The sequence below is a fragment of the Hoplias malabaricus genome, unplaced genomic scaffold, assembly GCF_029633855.1.
Source record: "Hoplias malabaricus isolate fHopMal1 unplaced genomic scaffold, fHopMal1.hap1 scaffold_377, whole genome shotgun sequence".
NCBI lineage: Eukaryota > Metazoa > Chordata > Actinopteri > Characiformes > Erythrinidae > Hoplias > Hoplias malabaricus.
In genome coordinates, this window is record NW_027101144.1 from 16,923 (window position 1) to 26,588 (window position 9,666).

A 9,666-nucleotide genomic window follows, 5' to 3' on the forward strand; every position below is an offset into this window, starting at 1 on the left:
GATCACTGCTGGCTGTAGAAGACTATTTCTATATACTCTTCTAAGAGTAATGCTTGTTTTAGAGCTGCCTGTAAACGGTAGACCACCTGACACCTCAAATGAAAATGATTGGCTTTCCAGTTCGTTTTTTTTTTTTTGTAGTTTTCTTCTTCTCTTGTGTTTAAATGACTGTGGTTACTGTCTTTATAATAGAAGCTTAAGCTAAAAAGCTTACAGCACCTAGTATTCCCAGGCAGTCTCCCATCCAAGTACTAACTAGGCCCAACTCTTCTTCGCTTCCGAGATCAGACGGGATCGGGCTTTCAAGGAGTGGTATGGCCGTAAGCGATCACTGCTGGCTGTAGAAGACTATTTCTATATACTCTTCTAAGAGTAATACTTGTTTTAGAGCTGCCTGTAAACGGTAGACCACCTGACACCTCAAATGAAAATGATTGGCTTTCCAGTTCGTTTTTTTTTTTTTGTAGTTTTCTTCTTCTCTTGTGTTTAAATGACTGTGGTTACTGTCTTTATAATAGAAGCTTAAGCTAAAAAGCTTACAGCACCTAGTATTCCCAGGCAGTCTCCCATCCAAGTACTAACTAGGCCCAACTCTTCTTCGCTTCCGAGATCAGACGGGATCGGGCTTTCAAGGAGTGGTATGGCCATAAGCGATCACTGCTGGCTGTAGAAGACTATTTCTATATACTCTTCTAAGAGTAATACTTGTTTTAGAGCTGCCTGTAAACGGTAGACCACCTGACACCTCAAATGAAAATGATTGGCTTTCCAGTTCGTTTTTTTTTTTTTTTGTAGTTTTCTTCTTCTCTTGTGTTTAAATGACTGTGGTTACTGTCTTTATAATAGAAGCTTAAGCTAAAAAGCTTACAGCACCTAGTATTGCCAGGCAGTGTCCCATCCAAGTACTAACTAGGCCCAACTCTTCTTCGCTTCCGAGATCAGACGGGATCGGGCTTTCAAGGAGTGGTATGGCCGTAAGCGATCACTGCTGGCTGTAGAAGACTATTTCTATATACTCTTCTAAGAGTAATACTTGTTTTAGAGCTGCCTGTAAACGGTAGACCACCTGACACCTCAAATGAAAATGATTGGCTTTCCAGTTCGTTTTTTTTTTTTTTGTAGTTTTCTTCTTCTCTTGTGTTTAAATGACTGTGGTTACTGTCTTTATAATAGAAGCTTAAGCTAAAAAGCTTACAGCACCTAGTATTCCCAGGCAGTCTCCCATCCAAGTACTAACTAGGCCCAACTCTTCTTCGCTTCCGAGATCAGACGGGATCGGGCTTTCAAGGAGTGGTATGGCCGTAAGCGATCACTGCTGGCTGTAGAAGACTATTTCTATATACTCTTCTAAGAGTAATGCTTGTTTTAGAGCTGCCTGTAAACGGTAGACCACCTGACACCTCAAATGAAAATGATTGGCTTTCCAGTTCGTTTTTTTTTTTTTGTAGTTTTCTTCTTCTCTTGTGTTTAAATGACTGTGGTTACTGTCTTTATAATAGAAGCTTAAGCTAAAAAGCTTACAGCACCTAGTATTCCCAGGCAGTCTCCCATCCAAGTACTAACTAGGCCCAACTCTTCTTCGCTTCCGAGATCAGACGGGATCGGGCTTTCAAGGAGTGGTATGGCCGTAAGCGATCACTGCTGGCTGTAGAAGACTATTTCTATATACTCTTCTAAGAGTAATACTTGTTTTAGAGCTGCCTGTAAACGGTAGACCACCTGACACCTCAAATGAAAATGATTGGCTTTCCAGTTCGTTTTTTTTTCTTAAGTTTTCTTCTTCTCTTGTGTTTAAATGACTGTGGTTACTGTCTTTATAATAGAAACTTAAGCTAAAAAGCTTACAGCACCTAGTATTCCCAGGCAGTCTCCCATCCAAGTACTAACTAGGCCCAACTCTTCTTCGCTTCCGAGATCAGACGAGATCGGGCTTTCAAGGAGTGGTATGGCCGTAAGCGATCACTGCTGGCTGTAGAAGACTATTTCTATATACTCTTCTAAGAGTAATACTTGTTTTAGAGCTGCCTGTAAACGGTAGACCACCTGACACCTCAAATGAAAATGATTGGCTTTCCAGTTCGTTTTTTTTTTTTTTTGTAGTTTTCTTCTTCTCTTGTGTTTAAATGACTGTGGTTACTGTCTTTATAATAGAAGCTTAAGCTAAAAAGCTTACAGCACCTAGTATTGCCAGGCAGTGTCCCATCCAAGTACTAACTAGGCCCAACTCTTCTTCGCTTCCGAGATCAGACGGGATCGGGCTTTCAAGGAGTGGTATGGCCGTAAGCGATCACTGCTGGCTGTAGAAGACTATTTCTATATACTCTTCTAAGAGTAATACTTGTTTTAGAGCTGCCTGTAAACGGTAGACCACCTGACACCTCAAATGAAAATGATTGGCTTTCCAGTTCGTTTTTTTTTTTTTTGTAGTTTTCTTCTTCTCTTGTGTTTAAATGACTGTGGTTACTGTCTTTATAATAGAAGCTTAAGCTAAAAAGCTTACAGCACCTAGTATTCCCAGGCAGTCTCCCATCCAAGTACTAACTAGGCCCAACTCTTCTTCGCTTCCGAGATCAGACGGGATCGGGCTTTCAAGGAGTGGTATGGCCGTAAGCGATCACTGCTGGCTGTAGAAGACTATTTCTATATACTCTTCTAAGAGTAATGCTTGTTTTAGAGCTGCCTGTAAACGGTAGACCACCTGACACCTCAAATGAAAATGATTGGCTTTCCAGTTCGTTTTTTTTTTTTTGTAGTTTTCTTCTTCTCTTGTGTTTAAATGACTGTGGTTACTGTCTTTATAATAGAAGCTTAAGCTAAAAAGCTTACAGCACCTAGTATTCCCAGGCAGTCTCCCATCCAAGTACTAACTAGGCCCAACTCTTCTTCGCTTCCGAGATCAGACGGGATCGGGCTTTCAAGGAGTGGTATGGCCGTAAGCGATCACTGCTGGCTGTAGAAGACTATTTCTATATACTCTTCTAAGAGTAATACTTGTTTTAGAGCTGCCTGTAAACGGTAGACCACCTGACACCTCAAATGAAAATGATTGGCTTTCCAGTTCGTTTTTTTTTCTTAAGTTTTCTTCTTCTCTTGTGTTTAAATGACTGTGGTTACTGTCTTTATAATAGAAACTTAAGCTAAAAAGCTTACAGCACCTAGTATTCCCAGGCAGTCTCCCATCCAAGTACTAACTAGGCCCAACTCTTCTTCGCTTCCGAGATCAGACGAGATCGGGCTTTCAAGGAGTGGTATGGCCGTAAGCGATCACTGCTGGCTGTAGAAGACTATTTCTATATACTCTTCTAAGAGTAATACTTGTTTTAGAGCTGCCTGTAAACGGTAGACCACCTGACACCTCAAATGAAAATGATTGGCTTTCCAGTTCGTTTTTTTTTTTTTTTGTAGTTTTCTTCTTCTCTTGTGTTTAAATGACTGTGGTTACTGTCTTTATAATAGAAGCTTAAGCTAAAAAGCTTACAGCACCTAGTATTGCCAGGCAGTGTCCCATCCAAGTACTAACTAGGCCCAACTCTTCTTCGCTTCCGAGATCAGACGGGATCGGGCTTTCAAGGAGTGGTATGGCCGTAAGCGATCACTGCTGGCTGTAGAAGACTATTTCTATATACTCTTCTAAGAGTAATACTTGTTTTAGAGCTGCCTGTAAACGGTAGACCACCTGACACCTCAAATGAAAATGATTGGCTTTCCAGTTCGTTTTTTTTTTTTTTTTGTTTTTTTTTTTTAAGTTTTCTTCTTCTCTTGTGTTTAAATGACTGTGGTTACTGTCTTTATAATAGAAGCTTAAGCTAAAAAGCTTACAGCACCTAGTATTCCCAGGCAGTCTCCCATCCAAGTACTAACTAGGCCCAACTCTTCTTCGCTTCCGAGATCAGACGGGATCGGGCTTTCAAGGAGTGGTATGGCCGTAAGCGATCACTGCTGGCTGTAGAAGACTATTTCTATATACTCTTCTAAGAGTAATACTTGTTTTAGAGCTGCCTGTAAACGGTAGACCACCTGACACCTCAAATGAAAATGATTGGCTTTCCAGTTCGTTTTTTTTTTTTTTTTGTAGTTTTCTTCTTCTCTTGTGTTTAAATGACTGTGGTTACTGTCTTTTTGAATAGAAGCTTAAGCTAAAAAGCTTACAGCACCTAGTATTCCCAGGCAGTCTCCCATCCAAGTACTAACTAGGCCCAACTCTTCTTCGCTTCCGAGATCAGACGGGATCGGGCTTTCAAGGAGTGGTATGGCCGTAAGCGATCACTGCTGGCTGTAGAAGACTATTTCTATATACTCTTCTAAGAGTAATACTTGTTTTAGAGCTGCCTGTAAACGGTAGACCACCTGACACCTCAAATGAAAATGATTGGCTTTCCAGTCCGTTTTTTTTTTTTTTGTAGTTTTCTTCTTCTCTTGTGTTTAAATGACTGTGGTTACTGTCTTTATAATAGAAGCTTAAGCTAAAAAGCTTACAGCACCTAGTATTCCCAGGCAGTCTCCCATCCAAGTACTAACTAGGCCCAACTCTTCTTCGCTTCCGAGATCAGACGGGATCGGGCTTTCAAGGAGTGGTATGGCCGTAAGCGATCACTGCTGGCTGTAGAAGACTATTTCTATATACTCTTCTAAGAGTAATACTTGTTTTAGAGCTGCCTGTAAACGGTAGACCACCTGACACCTCAAATGAAAATGATTGGCTTTCCAGTTCGTTTTTTTTTTTTTGTTGTTGTTTTTTTTTAAGTTTTCTTCTTCTCTTGTGTTTAAATGACTGTGGTTACTGTCTTTATAATAGAAGCTTAAGCTAAAAAGCTTACAGCACCTAGTATTCCCAGGCAGTCTCCCATCCAAGTACTAACTAGGCCCAACTCTTCTTCGCTTCCGAGATCAGACGGGATCGGGCTTTCAAGGAGTGGTATGGCCGTAAGCGATCACTGCTGGCTGTAGAAGACTATTTCTATATACTCTTCTAAGAGTAATACTTGTTTTAGAGCTGCCTGTAAACGGTAGACCACCTGACACCTCAAATGAAAATGATTGGCTTTCCAGTTCGTTTTTTTTTTTTTGTTGTTTTTTTTTTTTAGTTTTCTTCTTCTCTTGTGTTTAAATGACTGTGGTTACTGTCTTTATAATAGAAACTTAAGCTAAAAAGCTTACAGCACCTAGTATTCCCAGGCAGTCTGCCATCCAAGTACTAACTAGGCCCAACTCTTCTTCGCTTCCGAGATCAGACGGGATCGGGCTTTCAAGGAGTGGTATGGCCGTAAGCGATCACTGCTGGCTGTAGAAGACTATTTCTATATACTCTTCTAAGAGTAATACTTGTTTTAGAGCTGCCTGTAAACGGTAGACCACCTGACACCTCAAATGAAAATGATTGGCTTTCCAGTTCGTTTTTTTTTTTTTTGTAGTTTTCTTCTTCTCTTGTGTTTAAATGACTGTGGTTACTGTCTTTATAATAGAAGCTTAAGCTAAAAAGCTTACAGCACCTAGTATTCCCAGGCAGTCTCCCATCCAAGTACTAACTAGGCCCAACTCTTCTTCGCTTCCGAGATCAGACGGGATCGGGCTTTCAAGGAGTGGTATGGCCGTAAGCGATCACTGCTGGCTGTAGAAGACTATTTCTATATACTCTTCTAAGAGTAATACTTGTTTTAGAGCTGCCTGTAAACGGTAGACCACCTGACACCTCAAATGAAAATGATTGGCTTTCCAGTTCGTTTTTTTTTTTTTGTAGTTTTCTTCTTCTCTTGTGTTTAAATGACTGTGGTTACTGTCTTTATAATAGAAGCTTAAGCTAAAAAGCTTACAGCACCTAGTATTCCCAGGCAGTCTCCCATCCAAGTACTAACTAGGCCCAACTCTTCTTCGCTTCCGAGATCAGACGGGATCGGGCTTTCAAGGAGTGGTATGGCCGTAAGCGATCACTGCTGGCTGTAGAAGACTATTTCTATATACTCTTCTAAGAGTAATACTTGTTTTAGAGCTGCCTGTAAACGGTAGACCACCTGACACCTCAAATGAAAATGATTGGCTTTCCAGTTCGTTTTTTTTTTTTGTAGTTTTCTTCTTCTCTTGTGTTTAAATGACTGTGGTTACTGTCTTTATAATAGAAGCTTAAGCTAAAAAGCTTACAGCACCTAGTATTCCCAGGCAGTCTGCCATCCAAGTACTAACTAGGCCCAACTCTTCTTCGCTTCCGAGATCAGACGGGATCGGGCTTTCAAGGAGTGGTATGGCCGTAAGCGATCACTGCTGGCTGTAGAAGACTATTTCTATATACTCTTCTAAGAGTAATACTTGTTTTAGAGCTGCCTGTAAACGGTAGACCACCTGACACCTCAAATGAAAATGATTGGCTTTCCAGTTCGTTTTTTTTTTTTTTTGTAGTTTTCTTCTTCTCTTGTGTTTAAATGACTGTGGTTACTGTCTTTATAATAGAAGCTTAAGCTAAAAAGCTTACAGCACCTAGTATTCCCAGGCAGTCTCCCATCCAAGTACTAACTAGGCCCAACTCTTCTTCGCTTCCGAGATCAGACGGGATCGGGCTTTCAAGGAGTGGTATGGCCGTAAGCGATCACTGCTGGCTGTAGAAGACTATTTCTATATACTCTTCTAAGAGTAATACTTGTTTTAGAGCTGCCTGTAAACGGTAGACCACCTGACACCTCAAATGAAAATGATTGGCTTTCCAGTTCGTTTTTTTTTTTTTGTTGTTTTTTTTTTTAGTTTTCTTCTTCTCTTGTGTTTAAATGACTGTGGTTACTGTCTTTATAATAGAAACTTAAGCTAAAAAGCTTACAGCACCTAGTATTCCCAGGCAGTCTGCCATCCAAGTACTAACTAGGCCCAACTCTTCTTCGCTTCCGAGATCAGACGGGATCGGGCTTTCAAGGAGTGGTATGGCCGTAAGCGATCACTGCTGGCTGTAGAAGACTATTTCTATATACTCTTCTAAGAGTAATACTTGTTTTAGAGCTGCCTGTAAACGGTAGACCACCTGACACCTCAAATGAAAATGATTGGCTTTCCAGTTCGTTTTTTTTTTTTTTGTAGTTTTCTTCTTCTCTTGTGTTTAAATGACTGTGGTTACTGTCTTTATAATAGAAGCTTAAGCTAAAAAGCTTACAGCACCTAGTATTCCCAGGCAGTCTCCCATCCAAGTACTAACTAGGCCCAACTCTTCTTCGCTTCCGAGATCAGACGGGATCGGGCTTTCAAGGAGTGGTATGGCCGTAAGCGATCACTGCTGGCTGTAGAAGACTATTTCTATATACTCTTCTAAGAGTAATACTTGTTTTAGAGCTGCCTGTAAACGGTAGACCACCTGACACCTCAAATGAAAATGATTGGCTTTCCAGTTCGTTTTTTTTTTTTTTGTAGTTTTCTTCTTCTCTTGTGTTTAAATGACTGTGGTTACTGTCTTTATAATAGAAGCTTAAGCTAAAAAGCTTACAGCACCTAGTATTCCCAGGCAGTCTCCCATCCAAGTACTAACTAGGCCCAACTCTTCTTCGCTTCCGAGATCAGACGGGATCGGGCTTTCAAGGAGTGGTATGGCCGTAAGCGATCACTGCTGGCTGTAGAAGACTATTTCTATATACTCTTCTAAGAGTAATACTTGTTTTAGAGCTGCCTGTAAACGGTAGACCACCTGACACCTCAAATGAAAATGATTGGCTTTCCAGTTCGTTTTTTTTTTTTTGTAGTTTTCTTCTTCTCTTGTGTTTAAATGACTGTGGTTACTGTCTTTATAATAGAAGCTTAAGCTAAAAAGCTTACAGCACCTAGTATTCCCAGGCAGTCTCCCATCCAAGTACTAACTAGGCCCAACTCTTCTTCGCTTCCGAGATCAGACGGGATCGGGCTTTCAAGGAGTGGTATGGCCGTAAGCGATCACTGCTGGCTGTAGAAGACTATTTCTATATACTCTTCTAAGAGTAATACTTGTTTTAGAGCTGCCTGTAAACGGTAGACCACCTGACACCTCAAATGAAAATGATTGGCTTTCCAGTTCGTTTTTTTTTTTTTGTAGTTTTCTTCTTCTCTTGTGTTTAAATGACTGTGGTTACTGTCTTTATAATAGAAGCTTAAGCTAAAAAGCTTACAGCACCTAGTATTCCCAGGCAGTCTCCCATCCAAGTACTAACTAGGCCCAACTCTTCTTCGCTTCCGAGATCAGACGGGATCGGGCTTTCAAGGAGTGGTATGGCCGTAAGCGATCACTGCTGGCTGTAGAAGACTATTTCTATATACTCTTCTAAGAGTAATACTTGTTTTAGAGCTGCCTGTAAACGGTAGACCACCTGACACCTCAAATGAAAATGATTGGCTTTCCAGTTCGTTTTTTTTTTTTTGTAGTTTTCTTCTTCTCTTGTGTTTAAATGACTGTGGTTACTGTCTTTATAATAGAAGCTTAAGCTAAAAAGCTTACAGCACCTAGTATTCCCAGGCAGTCTCCCATCCAAGTACTAACTAGGCCCAACTCTTCTTCGCTTCCGAGATCAGACGGGATCGGGCTTTCAAGGAGTGGTATGGCCGTAAGCGATCACTGCTGGCTGTAGAAGACTATTTCTATATACTCTTCTAAGAGTAATACTTGTTTTAGAGCTGCCTGTAAACGGTAGACCACCTGACACCTCAAATGAAAATGATTGGCTTTCCAGTTCGTTTTTTTTTTTTTGTAGTTTTCTTCTTCTCTTGTGTTTAAATGACTGTGGTTACTGTCTTTATAATAGAAGCTTAAGCTAAAAAGCTTACAGCACCTAGTATTCCCAGGCAGTCTCCCATCCAAGTACTAACTAGGCCCAACTCTTCTTCGCTTCCGAGATCAGACGGGATCGGGCTTTCAAGGAGTGGTATGGCCGTAAGCGATCACTGCTGGCTGTAGAAGACTATTTCTATATACTCTTCTAAGAGTAATACTTGTTTTAGAGCTGCCTGTAAACGGTAGACCACCTGACACCTCAAATGAAAATGATTGGCTTTCCAGTTCGTTTTTTTTTTTGTAGTTTTCTTCTTCTCTTGTGTTTAAATGACTGTGGTTACTGTCTTTATAATAGAAGCTTAAGCTAAAAAGCTTACAGCACCTAGTATTCCCAGGCAGTCTCCCATCCAAGTACTAACTAGGCCCAACTCTTCTTCGCTTCCGAGATCAGACGGGATCGGGCTTTCAAGGAGTGGTATGGCCGTAAGCGATCACTGATGGCTGTAGAAGACTATTTCTATATACTCTTCTAAGAGTAATACTTGTTTTAGAGCTGCCTGTAAACGGTAGACCACCTGACACCTCAAATGAAAATGATTGGCTTTCCAGTTCGTTTTTTTTTTTTTGTAGTTTTCTTCTTCTCTTGTGTTTAAATGACTGTGGTTACTGTCTTTATAATAGAAGCTTAAGCTAAAAAGCTTACAGCACCTAGTATTCCCAGGCAGTCTCCCATCCAAGTACTAACTAGGCCCAACTCTTCTTCGCTTCCGAGATCAGACGGGATCGGGCTTTCAAGGAGTGGTATGGCCATAAGCGATCACTGCTGGCTGTAGAAGACTATTTCTATATACTCTTCTAAGAGTAATACTTGTTTTAGAGCTGCCTGTAAACGGTAGACCACCTGACACCTCAAATGAAAATGATTGGCTTTCCAGTTCGTTTTTTTTTTTTTGTAGTTT

At 40.7% G+C, this 9,666-nt stretch overlaps 26 non-coding genes and 3 pseudogenes across 26 annotated transcripts; all 29 read right to left on the minus strand.

The window, feature by feature from the left end:
- Positions 1-207: 207 nt before the first annotated feature.
- On the minus strand, positions 208-326 carry LOC136684858 (5S ribosomal RNA). The gene has a single exon (XR_010799914.1). It is a non-coding gene; the product is annotated as a 5S ribosomal RNA (ribosomal RNA).
- Positions 327-533: 207 nt separating this feature from the next.
- Positions 534-652, minus strand: LOC136684798 (5S ribosomal RNA). The gene has a single exon (XR_010799862.1). It is a non-coding gene; the product is annotated as a 5S ribosomal RNA (ribosomal RNA).
- A 209-nt stretch (positions 653-861) lies between these two features.
- LOC136684828 (5S ribosomal RNA) lies at positions 862-980 on the minus strand (annotated as a pseudogene).
- A 208-nt stretch (positions 981-1,188) lies between these two features.
- LOC136684859 (5S ribosomal RNA) lies at positions 1,189-1,307 on the minus strand. The gene has a single exon (XR_010799915.1). It is a non-coding gene; the product is annotated as a 5S ribosomal RNA (ribosomal RNA).
- A 207-nt stretch (positions 1,308-1,514) lies between these two features.
- Positions 1,515-1,633, minus strand: LOC136684860 (5S ribosomal RNA). The gene has a single exon (XR_010799916.1). It is a non-coding gene; the product is annotated as a 5S ribosomal RNA (ribosomal RNA).
- Positions 1,634-1,838: 205 nt separating this feature from the next.
- On the minus strand, positions 1,839-1,957 carry LOC136684804 (5S ribosomal RNA). Its single transcript, XR_010799868.1, has one exon. It is a non-coding gene; the product is annotated as a 5S ribosomal RNA (ribosomal RNA).
- Positions 1,958-2,166: 209 nt separating this feature from the next.
- Positions 2,167-2,285, minus strand: LOC136684829 (5S ribosomal RNA; annotated as a pseudogene).
- A 208-nt stretch (positions 2,286-2,493) lies between these two features.
- On the minus strand, positions 2,494-2,612 carry LOC136684861 (5S ribosomal RNA). The gene has a single exon (XR_010799917.1). It is a non-coding gene; the product is annotated as a 5S ribosomal RNA (ribosomal RNA).
- Positions 2,613-2,819: 207 nt separating this feature from the next.
- LOC136684863 (5S ribosomal RNA) lies at positions 2,820-2,938 on the minus strand. Its single transcript, XR_010799919.1, has one exon. It is a non-coding gene; the product is annotated as a 5S ribosomal RNA (ribosomal RNA).
- Positions 2,939-3,143: 205 nt separating this feature from the next.
- LOC136684805 (5S ribosomal RNA) lies at positions 3,144-3,262 on the minus strand. The gene has a single exon (XR_010799869.1). It is a non-coding gene; the product is annotated as a 5S ribosomal RNA (ribosomal RNA).
- A 209-nt stretch (positions 3,263-3,471) lies between these two features.
- Positions 3,472-3,590, minus strand: LOC136684830 (5S ribosomal RNA; annotated as a pseudogene).
- A 222-nt stretch (positions 3,591-3,812) lies between these two features.
- On the minus strand, positions 3,813-3,931 carry LOC136684864 (5S ribosomal RNA). The gene has a single exon (XR_010799920.1). It is a non-coding gene; the product is annotated as a 5S ribosomal RNA (ribosomal RNA).
- A 211-nt stretch (positions 3,932-4,142) lies between these two features.
- LOC136684865 (5S ribosomal RNA) lies at positions 4,143-4,261 on the minus strand. The gene has a single exon (XR_010799921.1). It is a non-coding gene; the product is annotated as a 5S ribosomal RNA (ribosomal RNA).
- A 208-nt stretch (positions 4,262-4,469) lies between these two features.
- On the minus strand, positions 4,470-4,588 carry LOC136684866 (5S ribosomal RNA). The gene has a single exon (XR_010799922.1). It is a non-coding gene; the product is annotated as a 5S ribosomal RNA (ribosomal RNA).
- A 222-nt stretch (positions 4,589-4,810) lies between these two features.
- On the minus strand, positions 4,811-4,929 carry LOC136684867 (5S ribosomal RNA). Its single transcript, XR_010799923.1, has one exon. It is a non-coding gene; the product is annotated as a 5S ribosomal RNA (ribosomal RNA).
- A 221-nt stretch (positions 4,930-5,150) lies between these two features.
- Positions 5,151-5,269, minus strand: LOC136684820 (5S ribosomal RNA). Its single transcript, XR_010799884.1, has one exon. It is a non-coding gene; the product is annotated as a 5S ribosomal RNA (ribosomal RNA).
- Positions 5,270-5,477: 208 nt separating this feature from the next.
- On the minus strand, positions 5,478-5,596 carry LOC136684868 (5S ribosomal RNA). Its single transcript, XR_010799924.1, has one exon. It is a non-coding gene; the product is annotated as a 5S ribosomal RNA (ribosomal RNA).
- A 207-nt stretch (positions 5,597-5,803) lies between these two features.
- Positions 5,804-5,922, minus strand: LOC136684869 (5S ribosomal RNA). The gene has a single exon (XR_010799925.1). It is a non-coding gene; the product is annotated as a 5S ribosomal RNA (ribosomal RNA).
- A 206-nt stretch (positions 5,923-6,128) lies between these two features.
- LOC136684821 (5S ribosomal RNA) lies at positions 6,129-6,247 on the minus strand. The gene has a single exon (XR_010799885.1). It is a non-coding gene; the product is annotated as a 5S ribosomal RNA (ribosomal RNA).
- A 209-nt stretch (positions 6,248-6,456) lies between these two features.
- LOC136684870 (5S ribosomal RNA) lies at positions 6,457-6,575 on the minus strand. The gene has a single exon (XR_010799926.1). It is a non-coding gene; the product is annotated as a 5S ribosomal RNA (ribosomal RNA).
- Positions 6,576-6,795: 220 nt separating this feature from the next.
- Positions 6,796-6,914, minus strand: LOC136684822 (5S ribosomal RNA). Its single transcript, XR_010799886.1, has one exon. It is a non-coding gene; the product is annotated as a 5S ribosomal RNA (ribosomal RNA).
- A 208-nt stretch (positions 6,915-7,122) lies between these two features.
- LOC136684871 (5S ribosomal RNA) lies at positions 7,123-7,241 on the minus strand. The gene has a single exon (XR_010799927.1). It is a non-coding gene; the product is annotated as a 5S ribosomal RNA (ribosomal RNA).
- Positions 7,242-7,449: 208 nt separating this feature from the next.
- On the minus strand, positions 7,450-7,568 carry LOC136684872 (5S ribosomal RNA). The gene has a single exon (XR_010799928.1). It is a non-coding gene; the product is annotated as a 5S ribosomal RNA (ribosomal RNA).
- A 207-nt stretch (positions 7,569-7,775) lies between these two features.
- LOC136684874 (5S ribosomal RNA) lies at positions 7,776-7,894 on the minus strand. Its single transcript, XR_010799930.1, has one exon. It is a non-coding gene; the product is annotated as a 5S ribosomal RNA (ribosomal RNA).
- A 207-nt stretch (positions 7,895-8,101) lies between these two features.
- LOC136684875 (5S ribosomal RNA) lies at positions 8,102-8,220 on the minus strand. The gene has a single exon (XR_010799931.1). It is a non-coding gene; the product is annotated as a 5S ribosomal RNA (ribosomal RNA).
- Positions 8,221-8,427: 207 nt separating this feature from the next.
- Positions 8,428-8,546, minus strand: LOC136684876 (5S ribosomal RNA). Its single transcript, XR_010799932.1, has one exon. It is a non-coding gene; the product is annotated as a 5S ribosomal RNA (ribosomal RNA).
- Positions 8,547-8,753: 207 nt separating this feature from the next.
- LOC136684877 (5S ribosomal RNA) lies at positions 8,754-8,872 on the minus strand. Its single transcript, XR_010799933.1, has one exon. It is a non-coding gene; the product is annotated as a 5S ribosomal RNA (ribosomal RNA).
- A 205-nt stretch (positions 8,873-9,077) lies between these two features.
- On the minus strand, positions 9,078-9,196 carry LOC136684878 (5S ribosomal RNA). Its single transcript, XR_010799934.1, has one exon. It is a non-coding gene; the product is annotated as a 5S ribosomal RNA (ribosomal RNA).
- Positions 9,197-9,403: 207 nt separating this feature from the next.
- Positions 9,404-9,522, minus strand: LOC136684799 (5S ribosomal RNA). The gene has a single exon (XR_010799863.1). It is a non-coding gene; the product is annotated as a 5S ribosomal RNA (ribosomal RNA).
- Between the last annotated feature and the right edge of the window lie 144 nt (positions 9,523-9,666).